This window comes from Berghia stephanieae, chromosome 7 (assembly GCF_034508935.2).
Source record: "Berghia stephanieae isolate SIO BIC M18660-M18661 chromosome 7, UCSD_Bste_1.3, whole genome shotgun sequence".
Lineage (NCBI taxonomy): Eukaryota > Metazoa > Mollusca > Gastropoda > Nudibranchia > Aeolidiidae > Berghia > Berghia stephanieae.
The window spans coordinates 62,842,295-62,860,283 of record NC_088366.1 but is presented as its reverse complement, the minus strand read 5'-3'; the positions used below and the strand labels follow the sequence as shown (position 1 = coordinate 62,860,283).

The following is a 17,989-nucleotide window of genomic DNA, read 5'->3' as shown; positions in this document are numbered from 1 at the left end:
CTGTACAAATGTAACTGGTGCTCGTTTTTCTATTCTTTTTTTTTTTCTTGATATTTCCAGCTTTTCTGTAAAATTGCTTTTGCTTTATTTGTCAATTAATTAATTTTTGTTTATTCGTGTTAAAATAACAAGATTTGAATCTATTGCAACTTTATGTGGCTATGTGGTATGACACTCGCTTCCGGGTCGGAAGGTCCTGAGTTCGAGTCTCTCTCGGTGCATAGTTGAGTCCTTGGAACAGGCTCTTTACTTGTATTCTGTCATCGTACTCAAGTGTAGAATGAGTACCTGGCCTTTGGAAGTGTTGTCTCTGTTGGAAAAATAATTGTAATATCACCTAACAGGCATCGTGTCTCGTTCTACACTTTACGTGTTGCTGTTGGTCAGGGACTTTTTGTAAAGCGCTCTGAGCACGTTAAGTGGATAGTGCGCCATATAAAGCTTCAAGTCTTTTTTTTTTTTAATTTGCATTCTGTTTAATGTCAATGTGATCGAACTGCTATAGCAGTTTAGATTGTAACAGTAGGATTTTTTAACTGTTAAAATGACTAATTACGTGGTTGAATGTAAGCTTCAATTTAATTACAAATACAGATCAAATGAACGTTTCGGGTTTCCCCTTTATCAACAAAACAGGAAAAATGAAACACCACAGATTCATCTGTGGTGTTTCATTCATCCTGTTTTGTTGATAAAGGGGAAACCCGAAACGTTCATTTGATCTGTTTTTGTAATTAATGTGGTGTTTCATTCATCCTGTTTTGTTGATAAAGGGGAAACCCGAAACGTTCATTTGATCTGTTTTTGTAATTAATGTGGTGTTTCATTCATCCTGTTTTGTTGATAAAGGGGAAACCCGAAACGTTCATTTGATCTGTTTTTGTAATTAATGTGGTGTTTCATTCATCCTGTTTTGTTGATAAAGGGGAAACCCCGAAACGTTCATTTGATCTGTTTTTGTAATTAAATTGAAGCTTACATTCAACTTTACGTTATTATTTATTTCTTCGAGCTTCGAGCAGTAACATTTACACTGTTAAAATGACGGATACTAAAATACTTAAAAGGCCTTCAATCGGACCTGCCTGCCTGGACTGGAAAAAATTCGTAGTTTTCGGATGTTTTAAAACACCATATGTGACCCTTCGCCTCAAAACGGTATTAAGGCGGGTTGGTTAAGATGTTGAAAATTTAATTTGTAGCCAGAAATATCAGACTTGCGTTGACTTTGTAAGTTTTATTGAGGAGAATGGATACCATATTTTAGGGTGCTAATGCCAACAATTTATATTTTTGACCAGTTTAACTTAATTCGGCTTTTAAGCATCTGGTTCATTCCGACATAATACCGTTTTGAGACGATGGGTCACATATTAGACACTAGAACAACTAGTAAAAATTACCATTTGTCATGAATATGTTAAAAATATTGCCTATAACTCCCTTACAGACTAGCTACAGTAACTAAACTTTGTTTTCAAGACTTGTTATTGAATCAAAGATCTTTACGTAATAGGCTTCAACAGTCGTAACGTCACATCCCTCGTAATGACTCATAGTAACTTAGTAACTGGTTCTAAACTCTTGGAACAATGGCGGACGCCCTTATGAAATAATATTTCTCCGTGAGCATAAAAGTGTATCCAGAGGAGGAAATCATTATAAATCTGATCATGTTTTTACTTTTGTACATTCCGATCGCATGACATGTGAAAAAGTTCTAGCCAGCATGAATGATAAAAAGTACCGATTTTCTTTGTTTAGATAGAACCAAGCTGCTGGTTGCTTGGCGGACGTGACATCAGACTATTGAATCCTATTGTCGGTTTGGAGCCAAAAATCCGTATTTCTACGAAATTTTTGTTGGAGCTAGCAGGTCAACCTTAATTCAAGCCTATAGATAGAATGAAGTTGACGTCACTCGGGACTTTGTTACTGTTTGGTTTTTGTTTTTTTTTGGGGTGTTTTTTTTTTAGTTTATTTATTTTTTTGTTTTGTTTTGTTTTTGTTGTTTTTTTTTTTTTTTTGTTTTTTTTTTAAAATCTACGCTTATGAGTAATTCTCACTTAACTGTATTATCCAGACTATCAAAGTTCTTGGTTACACAGAGTTTTGTGTGTTGGTCCGTTATACTTCCGGCTGGCAATGTTGTGAGCTTCTTAGCCAAGCATATACTATCAAAATTGGACCGTAGTATTTCAGTTTGCTATCAAACCGTGGCCTTCGTAAAGTTATGGCCTGACGCTGACCAAAAAATGGCGTCAAAATGTCAGTCTTTTGTCACAAAAGAAAACAAATCTTGAGTTGAATTCAATAGTTCAGCCAATGAAATGAATGAGCTCTATTAACGACAACTCACTAGGCGGTGCAAAAACCAAATAATGACGTCAAAATGCCAGTCCTTTTGGAATTCAGTGTCAGGCTATAACATAACGATGGCTACGCTGACACTGACCAAAAATGACGTCAAAATACCAGTCTTTTGCCACAAAAGAAAACAAATCGTTAGTTGAATTCAATAGTTCAACCAATGAAATGACTTGTTTCCATGAGCTCTACTAACGACAACTCACTAGGCGATGCAGAAACCAAAGAATGACGTCAAAATGCCAGTCTTTTTGGATTTCAGTGTCAGGCTATAACATAACGATGGCTACGGTCAAACCCATAAACATCAAATAGAAACAAATATATCAAAATGTACAGAAGAAGATTGTAATATTGAATTGGATTCAGTAGTCTGGTGTCACGCCGCCCGGCAACGGCGGCCATCTTGGGTCTAAACAAAGAAAATCATTGCTTTTTATTCTTCAAGCTGGCTAGAACTTTTCATATGTCCTGTGACCAGAATGTGTAAAAGTCAAAACATGCTCGAATTTATGTTTTTTCCCCTTTAGATACGCTTTTATGCTCGGCGGAGAAATATTTCATACGGACGAGAGAATGTGAGTAAAGAGCCTTTTCCAAGGACTCAACTATGCGCCGAGCGTATTCAATTGTATAGAGATCACGAATACATATAAAAATCTACTGATTAATGAATGGTGAGATACTGGTCTTTACAGAAATAAAATGGTGTTAAAATATAAAACTCTTCTTGGTGTCTTGACTTTTGGCTGTTTTGATAATTATTGTTGGTCAGGATTTCATCCCCACTTATCGAATCCTGTTGGCTGTTTGAGATGAGGTTTATCCTGATGAAGACGACGACGACGACGACGATGATGATGATGATGATGATGATGATGACGACGACGATGATGATGATGATGATGATTATGACGTTGATGATGATCATGATGATGATGGGGGGGGGGGGGGGGTTGTGGTGGTGGTGGTGGTGTTGATGATGATGATGATGATGATGATGATGATGATGATGACGACGGACGATGATGAAGGTGGTAGTGGTATTGTTGATGATGATGATGATGATGATGATGATGATGATGATGATGATGATGATGATGATGATGACGATGATAGTCCTCTCATTTTAAAATCCCCTCAGCTTCTATCATCTTTTGTCAATTGTTGTTCTGACGCCTAACGAATGAAAACATTGATAACCTTGCTCTACAGAGGGCTCTAATTCGTGATGAAATTTTTTTTTAAATTTATAAGTTAATCTAGAATACAATTTTTAAAATCCACTCCATCCTGTCAGATTAAAAATAAAAAATGCGCATTATAGAGTGTGAGATTACTTTTCATTGATCGACAAAATAGAGGAAATTAAATTATTTGAAAAGATTTCCAAAACTGAAAAAAAAAAAAAAATGCCAAAATGCTAAACCCAACTTTTTCCATGCCAAACAATGCGACATTTATTTTTATATTTGGCATTAAAACGCCAAATTGGCAATCATACATATAATTCATTATAAGTAAACAGTTTTTGTTTATCGGTAGCCAATGACTCTATGGACAGGGTAAATTAAAAAATAGTAACTACTGCAACAAACATGTTTTGTTTTTTTGTTTGTTTTTTTTTTAAAATGCCAAATAAGGCTTTGAAAAACCAACAATTGTTCTGATAAGAATGCTAAACCATTCACGATATCATTTGATACTTAGATGCAGACAAAGAAAAGTTAAAACCTCACTTTTCTTATCCTGCAGTGATGAGTGAGTTTCTTGATTTTATGAAAAGTTTAGCTTGTTTTACACAAAATATGCTGTATAGCTGTTAATTTGATTATTAAAATAGTAGAAGTGAGAGACTGGGGGAGGAGGAGGTAGGGGGGGGGGGTGAAATCAAAAATTAAAACGCCAAGTCCTTTTTTTTCTTTCCAATTGATCAAAAAATATCAAACACGATTTTCGAATTTGGCAATAAAAACGTCAAACTGGCGACACCCGCTTTGTGAGCAGTAGTAAAACACAAGACCGAAACTCCCGCAGCGGGGATTTCCAAGAAATAACTAGAATGGCGTGTCAGTTGCGATTTCAATGGAACACATTGACGTCTGTCTGTCTAACGACTACCACGACAACCGATTTCCTGTGATTGCTTTGTTTTGACCTACGTATTCCGTCATTATATATTATTGTTATTCATAAATTGGAACGTGCATGACACATAGAGAATAGTTAAGTAGTGTGTTATAATGTGTGCTATTTCAATATCGAGTCACGACAAGAGCAGCCAAGGAGACATTTTAACACAGTGAGTTATAATATGTTATTTTGAAACAAGGCTAGCACTATTCAGTATCTGATACTGAATAGTGGTTTTGCACTATTCAGTATCAGATACTGAATAGCGGTTTTCCACTATTCAGTATCTGACACTGAATAGTGGTTTTGCACTATAATATGGTGTTGTTGTTTTTTTCCGAAACCTGACAAAGAGGGCAGCTGTGGGAGTGAATCTGGGACTCAGAGGAGTGTACACCTGTGGGGAGTGAACCTGGGACTGGGTTTCGGCGGGTTTCGTAATAAAAAGCAATTACTTTTTTACGAAACCCGACGACACCTGGCAATATCCGACAAAGTTATGGGAGTTAGGCAGCAGCGTGTGTGTGTGTGTGTGTGTGTGTGTGTGTGTGTGTGTGTGTGTGTGTGTGTGAGTGTGTAAGGGAGGGGGGGGGGGGGGAGGAAGGGATGAACCTGAGAACCAGGGAAGTGTACACCAGTGGGGAGTGAACCTGGGATTCTGGGTTTTGTAAAACATCAGTAACAAAATGGGGGGGGGGGGGGGGGGGGGGGGGGGGGGGTTACTTTTTTACGAAACCCGACAATATGCGGCAAACTTGTGGAAAGTAGGCAAAGCGTGGGACTGAACCTGAGACAGTGAAGTGTAGACCAGTGGGGAGTGAACCTGAGACTATGGTTTTCGGCGGGCTTCAGATAATTTCATATAAAAGCAATTACATTTTTATGAAACCCGACGAAACCTGGCAATATCCGAGAAAGTTATGGGTAGTAGGCAACAGTGGGGAGTGAACCTGAGATTCGGGGAAGTGTACACTAGTGGGGAGTGAACCTGGGACTCTGGGTTTTGTAAAACAGCAGTAACAAAATGGGGGGGGGGGGGTTACTTTTTTACGAAACCGACAATATGCGGCAAACTTGTGGAAAGTAGGCAAAGCGTGGGACTGAACCAGAGACAGTGAAGTGTACACAGTGGGGAGTCAACCTGAGACTATGGTTTTCGGCGGGCTTCAGATAATTTCATATAAAAGCAATTACATTTTTATGAAACCCGACGAAACCTGGCAATATCCGAGAAAGTTATGGGTAGTAGGCAACAGTGGGGAGTGAACCTGAGATTCGGGGAAGTGTACACTAGTGGGGAGTGAACCTGGGACTCTAGGTTTTGTAAAACAGCAGTAACAAAATGGGGGGGGGGGGGGTTACTTTTTTACGAAACCCGACAATATGCGGCAAACTTGGGGAAAGGAGGCAAAGCGTGGGACTGAACCAGAGACAGTGAAGTGTACACCAGTGGGGAGTGAACCTGAGACTATGGTTTTCGGCGGGCTTCAGATAATTTCATATAAAAGCAATTACATTTTTATGAAACCCGACGAAACCTGGCAATATCCGAGAAAGGTATGGGTAGTAGGCAACAGTGAGGAGTGAACCTGAGATTCGGGGAAGTGTACACTAGTGGGGAGTGAACCTGGGACTGGTTTTCGGTGAGTTTTGGAGGAGAAAAAAAAGCAATTACTTTTTGTTTACGAAATGCGCCAAATCCCAACAAAATGGGGCAAAGTTATGGAAAGTAGGCAAATAATGGGGAGTGAACGTGAGACTAAGGGAAGTGTACACCAATGGGGAGTGAACCTGAGACTATGGTTTTCTGCGGGTTTCAGCGAGTTTCACATAAAAGCAATTACTTTTTTACCAAACCCGACAAAACCTGGCAATATCCGACAAAGTTATTGAAGTAGACAACAGTGGGGAGTGAACCTGAGATTCATAGAAGTATACACTAGTGGGGAGTGAACCTGAGACTCTGGTTTTCAGCGGGTTTCAGCGAGTTTCATATAAAAGCAATTGCTTTTTTTACGAAACCGGCAATATCCGACAAAGTTGTGGGAAGTAGGCAACAGTGGGGAGTGAACCTGAGCTAAGGGAAGTGTACACCAGTGGGGAGTGAACCTGAGACTCTGGTTTTCGGCGGGTTTCAGCAAGTTGCACATAAAAGGAATTAACTTTTTACGAAACCTGACAAACCTGGCAATATCCGACAAAGTTATTGAAGTAGGCAACAGTGGGGGGTGATCCTGTGATTCAGGGAAGTGTACACTTGTGGGGAGTGAACCTGGGACTCTGGATTTTGTAAAAAAGCAAGACCAAGGGAGAGGGGGAATTACTTTTTATCGGAACCCGCCAAAACCCGACAAAGTTATGGGAAGCAGGCAGCAGTGGGGAGTGAATCTGGGATTCGGACACCAATGAGGATTGAACCTGGGACTGCGAGAGGTTCATACCAGTGGACAGTGAGCTCAGAATGTACTTTTATTTCAAAACCTACCGATATTGTCAAAAGTTATGGGAAGTGGGCACCATTGGGCAATGAACCGGGACTCAGGGAAGTGCACACCGGTTGGGAGTGAACCTGGGACTGTGAGAAGAGGTTAACAGTGGAAATGAACCTGGGACTATGGAAGATGGATACCAGTGGGAAATGAAGCCGGACTATGGGAGGTGGGTACCAGACGAGAATGAAGCAATTACATTTTTACGAAACCTGCCAAAAGCTGTCGAAAAACCATAGACTTAGGTTTACTCCCCAATAGTGTACACTTCCCTGAGTCTCGGGTTCACTCCCCCACTGTTGCCTACTTTCTTTCCATAACTTTGTCGGATATTGTCGGGTTTCGTAAAAAAAAGTAATTGCTTTTTTTTACGAAACTCAGTCCCAGGTTCACTCCCCACTGTTGCCTACTTCCTGGCGTGTTTCGTAAAAAAAGAATCTCCTCTAAAAATACCACGTGTATTCAGTAAACAGATGTCAATTGTAGTCTAATATTCAGTATCTATTTAAATTATTATTATTATTATTATTATTATTATTATTATTTATTATTATATTATTATTATTATTATTATTATTATTATTATTATTATTATTATTATTATTATTATTATTATTTTATTTATTATTATTATTTTATTATTATTATTATTATTATTATTATTATTATTATTATTATTATTATTATTATTATTTATTATTATTATTATTATTATTATTATTATTATTATTATTATCTTTTATTATTATGTTTATTATTATTATTATTATTATTATTATTATTATTATTATTATATTATTATTATTATTATTATTATTATTATTATCACGTAAATTTTAATATAATACGGCAATTAATTCACGGAAGTACATCGCTCAATTAAAAATGGCAGAAAGTCTGGCCACATATTTATAATGAATCGGGTTTGTCTTAGATGACCAAACAAACAAACAAACAAACAAAAACAACAACAACAACAACAACAACAACAACAACAACAACAACAACAACAACAACAACAAATGAGACAAACAGAAAAAAGCAAGATTTTAAAAAGTAATAAACAAGAGAAGAGCACATCAATGAAAAACAACAACGAGGTTATAACACATAAAAGATATTCGTAATAAATCGATAACTGATTAAATTACTCCAACTACTGGATCAAAAAAAATAATAATCATAATAATAATGATGATGATGACGATTACAACAATAATAATAATATAATAATAATAATAATAATAATAATAATAATAATAATAATAATAATAATAATAATAATGATAATAATAATAATAATAATAATAATAATAATAATAATAATATAATAATAATAATAATAATAATAATAATAATAAAGAAAATAGTATAATATCAACATTAAAGCATATTACAAGCAAATAAAATTATTAAAACAAAAGTTTAAAAAATATCAATAGACAGAAGGAATTTTTAAAATATTGGGGAAAAAAAAAGAAAGTTATCCCAGCCGGGATTTGAACTCTCGAACCTTAAGCTCAGAGTCAAACAGCTTATATCCACCAAGCCATGGTATCACTTAACATTTAGTGACATTTAATCATGTCTATTTAGACATTTAAAAAAGTATTTGAATGCCACTCTTACTTTGATATTTTGAACTAGATATGTTAATTGCACAATAGCAGAAATTTAAAAATTACGATCAAAATATTTTTACAACTTTGAATCGGGCTGTCAGTTACTGCACGTGTTCAATCTGGAAGGAGGTCAGCAGTTTATTTACATTCAACCGAGATTGTCGCACTTTTCACTCTCTCTATAGAAAAGAGTTCCTTGTGGATACTGAATAGTGGAAAAGCACTATTCAGTATCTGATACTGAATAACCACTTCCTTGAAACAATGGGAGCGATCTATATTTAAGTTTTCGTCCAACCAAGGCATAATTAAAATTGAGCTTTATATGGCGCAATTTCCACTAAATGTGCTCAAAGCGCTTTACAAGGGGTCCCTGGTCAACAGCAACATTTAACATGTAGGACGGGACACGACGTCTGTTAGGCGATATTACCATTTTTCGGACAATAACAACGCTGTTAACGGCCAGGTACTCATTTTACACCTGAGTACGGTGAGAGAATGTGAGTAAAGAGCCTTTTCCAAGGACTCAACTATATATATATTTCTCTATCTCTATCTCTCTCTCTCTCTCTCTCTCTCTCTCTCTCTCTCTCTCTCTCTATCTATCTATCTATCTATCTATCTTTCTCTCTATCTATCTCTCTCTATCTATCTATCTATCTCTTTCTCTCACTCTCTCTCTCTATCTCTCTCTATCTATCTATCTCTCTCTATCTCCTCTCTCTATCTATCTCTATCTATCTATCTCTCTCTATCTATCTATCTATCTATCTATCTATCTATCTATCTATCTATTCTATCTATCTATCTATCTATCTATCTATCTATCTATCTATCTATCTATCTATCTATCTATATCTATCTATCTATCTATCTATCTATCTATCTATCTCTCTCTCTCTCTCACTCTCTCTCTATCTCTCTCTATCTATCTATCTCTCTCTATCTCCCTCTCTCTATCTATCTCTATCTATCTCTCTCTATCTATCTCTCTCTATCTCTCTCTCTATCTCTATCTATCTATCTATCTCTCTATCTCTATCTATCTATCTCTCTCTCTCTCTCTCTCTCTCTCTGTGTGTGTGTGTGTGTGTGTGTGTGTGTGTGTGTGTGTAAGTGGTTCTGTGTGTGTGTATGTTGTCTTGTCATTAAGTCGTCGCAACTAACGTGCATCAAAGATAATCTCGACTCTGTCTGTTGTGAAAACAAATTATGGAAGTGCTTAACCCTCTCCTCACCACCCATAGGAAAATCATCACATTCGTTACGATGTAACCGACAATTTTCTCCTTCTGATTTTTCTTGTACATCACAAAATGTAAAGAAATGCTTTGATTACAGCTATAAATACTAAACACTGTTTTGTAGAGCTCAATTGTTGCTTTTTTATTTGAGAAGAGAATTCTATTTTTGGGCAGCGTGGGTGAATTTTCGGGGGGAATTTTAAAAATAGCCGGTAAGAAGAGAGTTAAAAAAAATTGAGCTTTTATATAGCGCAATATCCACTTAACGTGCTCAAAGCGCTTTACAAGGGGTCCCTGGTCAACAGCAACATTTAACATGTAGGACGAGACATGACGCCCGTTAGGCGATATTACAATTTTTCGGACAAAGACAACGCTGTTAACGGCCAGGTACTCATTTTACACCTGAGTACGGTGAGAGAATGTGAGTAAAGAGTCTTTTCCAAAGACTTAACTATGCGTCGAGCGCGAGGCTCGAACCCAGGACCTTCCGATCCAAAAGCGAGTGTCATACCACTAGACCACATAGCCGCACAGTTAAGCCTTCATTGTGATTTCATCGATTCCTCTCTCAAATTCAATCTGGCCATTCATCTTTTTTTTTGTGTGGATGTTTTCGTGTTAGTGTGTTTGTATTTGTATGTTTGTGTGAGTGTGTGTGTGTGTTTTCGTGTTAGTGTGTTTGTATTTGTATGTGTGTGTGTGTGTGTGTGTTTTCGTGTTAGTGTGTTTGTATTTGTATGTTTGTGTGTGTGTATGTGTGTGTGTGTTTTCATGTTAGTGTGTTTGTATTTGTATGTGTGTGTGTATGTCTGTATGTGTGTGTTTTCGTGTTAGTGTGTTTGTATTTGTATGTGTGTGTTTGTGTGTGTGTATGTTTTCGTGTTAGTGTGTTGTATTTGTATGTGTGTGTGTGTGTGTGTGTGTGTGTATGTTTTCGTGTTAGTGTGTTTGTATTTGTATGTGTGTGTTTGTATGTGTGTATGTTTTCGTGTTAGTGTGTTTGTATTTGTATGTGTGTGTGTGTGTGTGTTTTCGTGTTAGTGTGTTTGTATTTGTATGTGTGTGTTTGTGTGTGTGTATGTTTTCGTGTTAGTGTGTTTGTATTTGTATGTGTGTGTTTGTGTGTGTGTATGTTTTCGTGTTAGTGTGTTTGTATTTGTATGTGTGTGTGTGTGTGTGTGTTTTCGTGTTAGTGTGTTTGTATTTGTATTTGTGTGTGTGTGTATGTTTTCGTGTTAGTGTGTTTGTATTTGTATGTGTGTGTGTGTGTGTGTGTGTATGTTTTCGTGTTAGTGTGTTTGTATTTGTATGTGTGTGTGTGTGTGTTTTCGTGTCAGTGTGTTTGTATTTGTATGTGTGTGTGTGTGTGTGTGTTTTCGTGTTAGTGTGTTTGTATTTGTATGTGTGTGTGTATGTATGTTTTCGTATTAGTGTGTTTGTATTTTATGTGTGTGTGTGTGTCTGTGTGTGTATGTATGTTTTCGTATTAGTGTGTTTGTATTTGTATGTGTGTGTGTGTGTGTGTGTCTGTGTGTGTATGTGTGTGTGTGTGTTTTCGTGTTAGTGTGTTTGTATTTGTATGTGTGTGTGTGTGTCTGTGTGTGTGTGTTTTCGTGTTAGTGTGTTTGTATTTGTATGTGTGTGTGTGTATGTTTTCGTGTTAGTGTTTTTGTATTTATATGTTTGTGTGTGTGTGTATGTGTCTGTGTGTGTGTGTGTGTTTTCGTGTTAGTGTGTTTGTATTTATATGTTTGTGTGTGTGTGTATGTGTCTGTGTGTGTGTGTTTTCGTGTTAGTGTGTTTGTATTTATATGTTTGTGTGTGTGTGTATGTGTCTGTGTGTGTGTGTGTTTTTGTGTTAGTGTGTTTGTATTTATATGTTTGTGTGTGTGTGTATGTGTCTGTGTGTGTGTGTGTTTTCGTAGATCCACGTATTTCTAACAATCTCGCTCTTTTTCTTTCCATTCCAGATCGTTTTTATTTAATAAATCAAATTAATAAAACCAGACCTCCATACCTAACAACACAAGACCTCTTGTTTCACCCGTCTCATCAGGTCGGGGAGAGAAGCCAACTTTCCTTGAAAGGATTGGATAGACTATATAGTAAAAAAGTTGTACCTCACCTCACTGGTATTTAAATCATCAACAATACATACATTCTTGCATCATCATCATCATCATCATCATCATCATCATCATCATCATCATCATCATCATCATCATCATCATCATCATCATCAAGTGATACCTCAACAAAGTTCAAAGTTCAAACAGTTATAAGTGGATAATAAAGAAACATTATTTCAAATTTGAAAGGGAAAAAAAAAGAGTTATACAAGCTCGACAATGGATCATAACAACTCATCAGAGAAGGACCCCGTGGTATTTTGGTGTATTTTCATTTTAGTCATCATAATTTTGTTTATATATAATAAATGCTGTGAAGAACCCCGTGTCCATCATGATGATGTAAGGCCTTATATTCCTGTGTATACTCCCCTGACCTAAGAAGTCGACGAGAAGTATTTTCACCCAATCGCCATGATTTACACGGGATGTCCGTCAGCGAGGCCATGAAAACTGTGCGGGGTGCTCTGAGACGGTCCAATCCTGGGGAAAGACTATTCTTCGTGACGGGTCGTGGCCTGCACAGTCCGGGAGGATTTCCGGCAATCAAACGGGCTGTGGAGGATTACCTTGATTCTATGGGCCATCGGTACTGGGAAATATCTCAGGGAGGACAGGTTGTTGTTCAACTCTAATTGGTTTGTTTGTTTGTTTGTTTGTTTGTCTTTTGTTTTGTTTTTTGGCGTTTTTTGTTGTTGTTTTTGTTTGTTTTTTGTTTTGTGGTTTTGGCGTTTTTTTTTTGTTTGTTAGTTTTTTTGTTTGTTTTTTTTTTTTTTGTTTTTTTTTTGTTTTTTTTTTTTTTTTTGGGGGGGGGGGGGGGTTGTTTTTTTGTTTGTTTGTTTGTTTGTTTGTTTTTGTTGTTTTGTTTTGTTTTGTTTTTGTTTTTTTTTTCAAAAGATGGTTTTGTTTTTCTTTTGCGTCCGTTAAATGTTAAAATTTGAGGCTTTTTTTGCAAATAGTAACATTTTAATTGTAACTAATAATTTAATTGCATTAGCTTTGATTGTTGTAATGTGACGAGTATTAAACCGTAATCTCTACGGTTTTATTTGCCATGTGTTACATAACCCCCCTACCTTCTGAAATCCGAACATTGCTGTGCCAATGTAACGGTTTTATTTGCAATTTGTTACACCTTATATGTACTTATCTTAACTTCATAAATGTTAACATTACGTGCAATTGTCACGATTTTATGTGCCATTTCTTAAATGAGCTTAAATGATTATTTATTTTATTTTTATGTTGGAGACTTTAGTGCTGCTGTACTGTAATAGTTATATAAATTTGTCATTGTTAAATTAATTTAATTGCAGAAATTTGTGCTGCTGTGACGCCTTAATTTGTCATTTGTCATTTAAATACAGAAAGTAGAAAGCTGCTGCAATGGTCACATATGTGTAATTTGTGACCCCTCGTCTCAAAACGGTATTATGTAGGGATGGACCAGATACTAAAAAGTCAAATTATAGTTAAACTGGTCAAAAATATGAAACGTTGGTATTTAGCACAATAAAATATAATATTCCTTCTCCTCTATAAAGCATATACACTCACCGTAAGCATGATTTTTCTGGCTACAAATTCCATTTTCAGCATTTTAATCATCCCGACTTAATACCGTTTCGCGACGAGAGGTCACATTTGTTAATTTGGTTTAACTGCAAAAATTTGAAAACTATTTAGCTACAGTAAAGGTTCTATTTGTCATTTATATATAAAGCGTAACAGTAGAAATCTGAAAAAAAAAATCCCAACGATGCTATCTCTATGAAGTCTTGTAGTAAAGTAACACTTTTATTTGTTACTTGTTACATAATTGCTTTCTTTGTCATGTGATGCTTCAGTGATTTGCAAAGAATGCCCAATAATGCAAGTTTAAATTGTACCTTTGTGAGCATGTGTTTGTGTGTACACATATGATAATATGAGTGTTTGTATGTGTGTGTGTTTGTATGTTTGTTTGTGTGTGCGTGTGTGTGTGTATGCTTGCGCACGCGTGTGTGTCTATGTATGTAAGGCGTAAAAAAAACATGCTGGTGAATTGAGTATCAAAAATAAAGATTCGTTCTCAAGAGAAATTGTTTAAAATATAATCAGTGGTTGTTAGGGCCATTCTCTCATCTCCAATTTGTCTTTATTGTTTCTTTCAACATGTTTTGTTACCAAGGGGAAACCCGAAACGTGTTCACTATCTGTCTTCGTTAATTAAATTGATGCTTCATTCCATATTTGACTATTGTTATTTATTTTCAAAGAACTCAACTTTGTGACGCTTATTGATGCTATGCGTTTAGGTATAATATCTCAACATCCGCTTCCTGACCTCTCATAGTGGGCAGGGAGGTACATACTGTGTCTTCTTTTCCACTATGTCTGTTTTCCAACATACTTTCTGTCTTTGTCATGGAATGAGATTACTTGGTTTTGTCCTGGCCCTGACCGGATACCCTGACTGGGAGGGGAAACAGTCAAATGTATAGATAGTTCGAAGATGACGTCACTCAGGCCTTTGTTGTTGTTTTTGCCATCCATGTTTGTGAGTTGTTCTCACTAAACTGTATTAACCAGACTATAAAGTTCATGATTACACAGAGTTTGTGTGTTGGTCCGTTATATTTCCGGATGGCAATGTTGTGAACTCCTTGGCCAAGCGCATTCTATCTATAGTTAGTTTTGGGAGATGATATTTTTTCCCTTGTAAATCATCTCTCTGTTATGCACTGTATTATGTTTTGTGTATGTATTATATATGATTTGTAAACATTTGAGTGTATTCCTCTTTGAAGTGACCTGTGCTTGTGTCTGGATGAGACTTTTAGGAGATCTCAAACTGAGTAAACTGATAGTGTGCTCTTGGAATCTACATCTGTTCCCTATTTGAACCAATTCCCCTTTGTCTGCCTTATTCTTGGATGCTTTAATTGTAATTCTAGAACTTTTTACTATCCCATTTTCTTCCTTTTTACTGGCTCTGATATGACCTTAATGTGGTGCAACCCTAGTCGGCCATGGTTGCAACCCTTAAAAACAAATACAATCAACATCCGCCAGCCGGATATGTCCTATCAACACAGAAAACGTTGTGTAAACGTAAACATTTATAATCTGATTTATAGATAGAATGCGCTTGGCCAAGGAGTTCACAACATTGCCATCCGGAAGTAAAACGGACCAACACACAAACTCTGTGTAACCACGAACTTTTATAGTTTGGTTAATACAGTTTAGTGAGAACAACTCACAAACGCGGATGGCAAAAAACAATAACAAAGGCCTGAGTGACGTCATCTGCATACTATCTATAGAATTTAGTGAGAATTAATCATTAAAATGGCTATCTATAAACAATAACTGAGGTCTCAGTGACGTCAATTTCGTTTCTGTTATATTCTTAACTCAAACGAAGGATCAAAAGATAGTTCGAAGTTGACGTCACTCAGGCCTTTGTTATTGTTTTTGTCATCCGCGTCTGTGAGAAATTCTCACTAAACTGTATTAACCAGACTATAAACGTTCATGGATACACACAGTTTTGTGTTTTGGTCCGTTATACTTCCGGATGGGCAATGTTGTGAGCTTCTTAGCCAAGCGCATACTATCTATAGATAGAACGAAGACGACGTCACTAGGGTCTTTGTTATTGTTTTTTTTTTATTTTATTTATTTTTTTTTTTTTTGCCATTCAAGTTTGTAAGTAGCTAATTCTCACTAAACTTTATTTTACCTCACAAGAGCTGTATTAAAACCAGACCATAATATTTATATACGTTCAATGTTACTTATAGTTTTGTGTGTTGGTCCGACATATTTCCGGATGGCAATGTTGTGAGTCTCTTAGCAAAGGGCATACTATCTAGAGTATGGTTAATAGATAGAATGCGCTTGGCCAAGGAGTTCACAACATTGCCATCCGGAAGTATAACGGACCAACACACAAACTCTGTGTACCCATGAACTTTTATAGTCTGGTTAATACAGTTTAGTGAGAACAACTCACAAACGCGGATGGCAAAAACAATAACAAATGCCTGAGTGACGTCATCTGCATACTATCTATACCGGGTAGTGAGAAAAAATCATACTTCATAATCACGGATGTAAAAAAAAAAAAAACAACAACAAAAAACAATAACAAAGACCCGAGTGACGTCAACTTGGTTCTATCTATATAAATAGATTCGATGCAATTGACGACACTCGACTCGGTATTGCTTTAAGGGTGATTATTTCTCACTATTGTTTTTCTAACCAGATTATTGATGCCATGCATTTAGGTTTTAAAAAACACTCACATCATTCGCCAGTCAAATTAAATATACCATTTAACTGTGTGTAACATTTAACGTTTGATTGACATAAGTCACTCTGAACTTATCACCACCAGGCTGTCTAAGGATAATAGTCACGTCAATTTCGGTCTTTCTGCAAACGTGAGAGTATTCCCAGTTTTGTGTGTAAAGTTCGGTCGATCCGGCGAGCAGAACAGGTGAGTGTTTTGCCTGAACGCACCAACACACATCAGCAACCACGTGAACGAATCGAAACTCAATTACGATTTATAGCTGACGTGATGTGGAACTACCGGGTTTCTTGGAATTGGGCGTAGTAATCGAAAGTGAGGGAAGTTCATCAATCGATACAAGCTGTGCAGTTAACAGCACACAGTTGGTGATGGTAGAGGATAAAGTAAGTGCTTAAATTTGACATTATGTTGTTGTTGTTTTTTTGTTGTTGTTTTTTGTGTCTATTTGTACTGTAGTAGTTAGTAGTAGTAGTAGTAGTAGTAGTAGTAGTAGTAGTAGTAGTAGTAGTAGTAGTAGTAGTAGTTGTTGTTGTTGTTGTTGTTGTTGTAGTTGTAGTAGTAGTGGTAGTAGTAGTAGTAGTCATAGTAGTAGTAGTAGTAGTAGTAGTAGTAGTAGTAGTAGTAGTAGTAGTAGTAGTAGTAGTAGTAGTAGTAGTAGTATGTAGTTGTTGTTGTTGTTGTTGTTGTAGTAGTAGTGGTAGTAGTAGTAGTAGTCATAGTAGTAGTAGTAGTAGTAGTAGTAGTAGTAGTAGTAGTAGTAGTAGTAGTAGTAGTAGTAGTAGTAGTAGTTGTTGTTGTTGTTGTTGTAGTGGTAGTAGTAGTGGTAGTAGTAGTAGTAGTCATAGTAGTAGTAGTAGCAGTAGTAGTAGTAGTAGTAGTAGTAGTAGTAGTAGTAGTAGTAGTAGTAGTTGTTGTTGTTGTTGTTGTTGTAGTAGTGGTAGTAGTAGTAGTAGTAGTAGTAGTAGTAGTAGTAGTAGTAGTAGTAGTAGTAGTAGTAGTTGTTGTTGTTGTTGTTGTTGTTGTTGTTGTTGTTGTAGTAGTTGTTGTTGTTGTTGTTGTTGTAGTTGTAGTAGTAGTGGTAGTAGTAGTAGTAGTAATGTAGTAGTAGTAGTGGTATCATTATTATTTATTATTATTATTATTATTATTATTATTATTATTATTATTATTATTATTAGTAGTAGTAGTAGTAGTAGTAGTAGTAGTGTAGTAGTTAGTAGTAGTAGTAGTAGTAGTAGTAGTAATAGTAGTAGTAGTTGTTGTTGTAGTAGTAGTTGTTGTTGTTATTGTTGTTGTAATTGTAGTAGTAGTGGTAGTAGTAGTAGTAATGTAGTAGTAGTAGTGGTATCATTTATTATTATTATTATTATTATTATTATTATTATTATAGTAGTAGTAGTAGTAGTAGTAGTAGTAGTTAGTAGTAGTAGTAGTAGTAGTAGTTGTTGTTGTTGTTGTTGTTGTAGTAGTAGAAGTTGTTGTTGTTGTTGTAATGGTAGTAGTAGTAGTAGTAGTAGTAGTAGTAGTAGTAGTAGTAGTAGTAGTAGTAGTAGTAGTAGTAGTAGTAGTAGTAGTAGTAGTAGTAGTAGTAGTAGTTGTTGTTGTTGTAGTAGTAGTAGAAGTTGTTGTTGTTGTTGTTGTTGTAATGGTGGTAGTAGTAGTAGTAGTAGTAGTAGTAGTAGTAGTAGTAGTA

At 36.2% G+C, this 17,989-nt stretch overlaps 1 protein-coding gene across 2 annotated transcripts in view; it reads left to right on the top strand.

Moving 5' to 3' along the window:
- Positions 1-17,989, top strand: part of LOC144977630 (uncharacterized) — a 75,322-nt gene that overhangs the window by 46,332 nt on the left and 11,001 nt on the right. The window contains exon 1 of one of the 2 annotated variants that reach the window (XM_078923042.1): positions 16,639-16,679. The exons of the other annotated variant lie outside the window; for it this stretch is intronic. The gene's annotated coding sequence lies outside the window, so the exon portion shown is untranslated. Of the gene's footprint in view, positions 1-16,638; positions 16,680-17,989 lie in introns of those variants that run through there. 2 annotated transcript variants of the gene reach the window in all.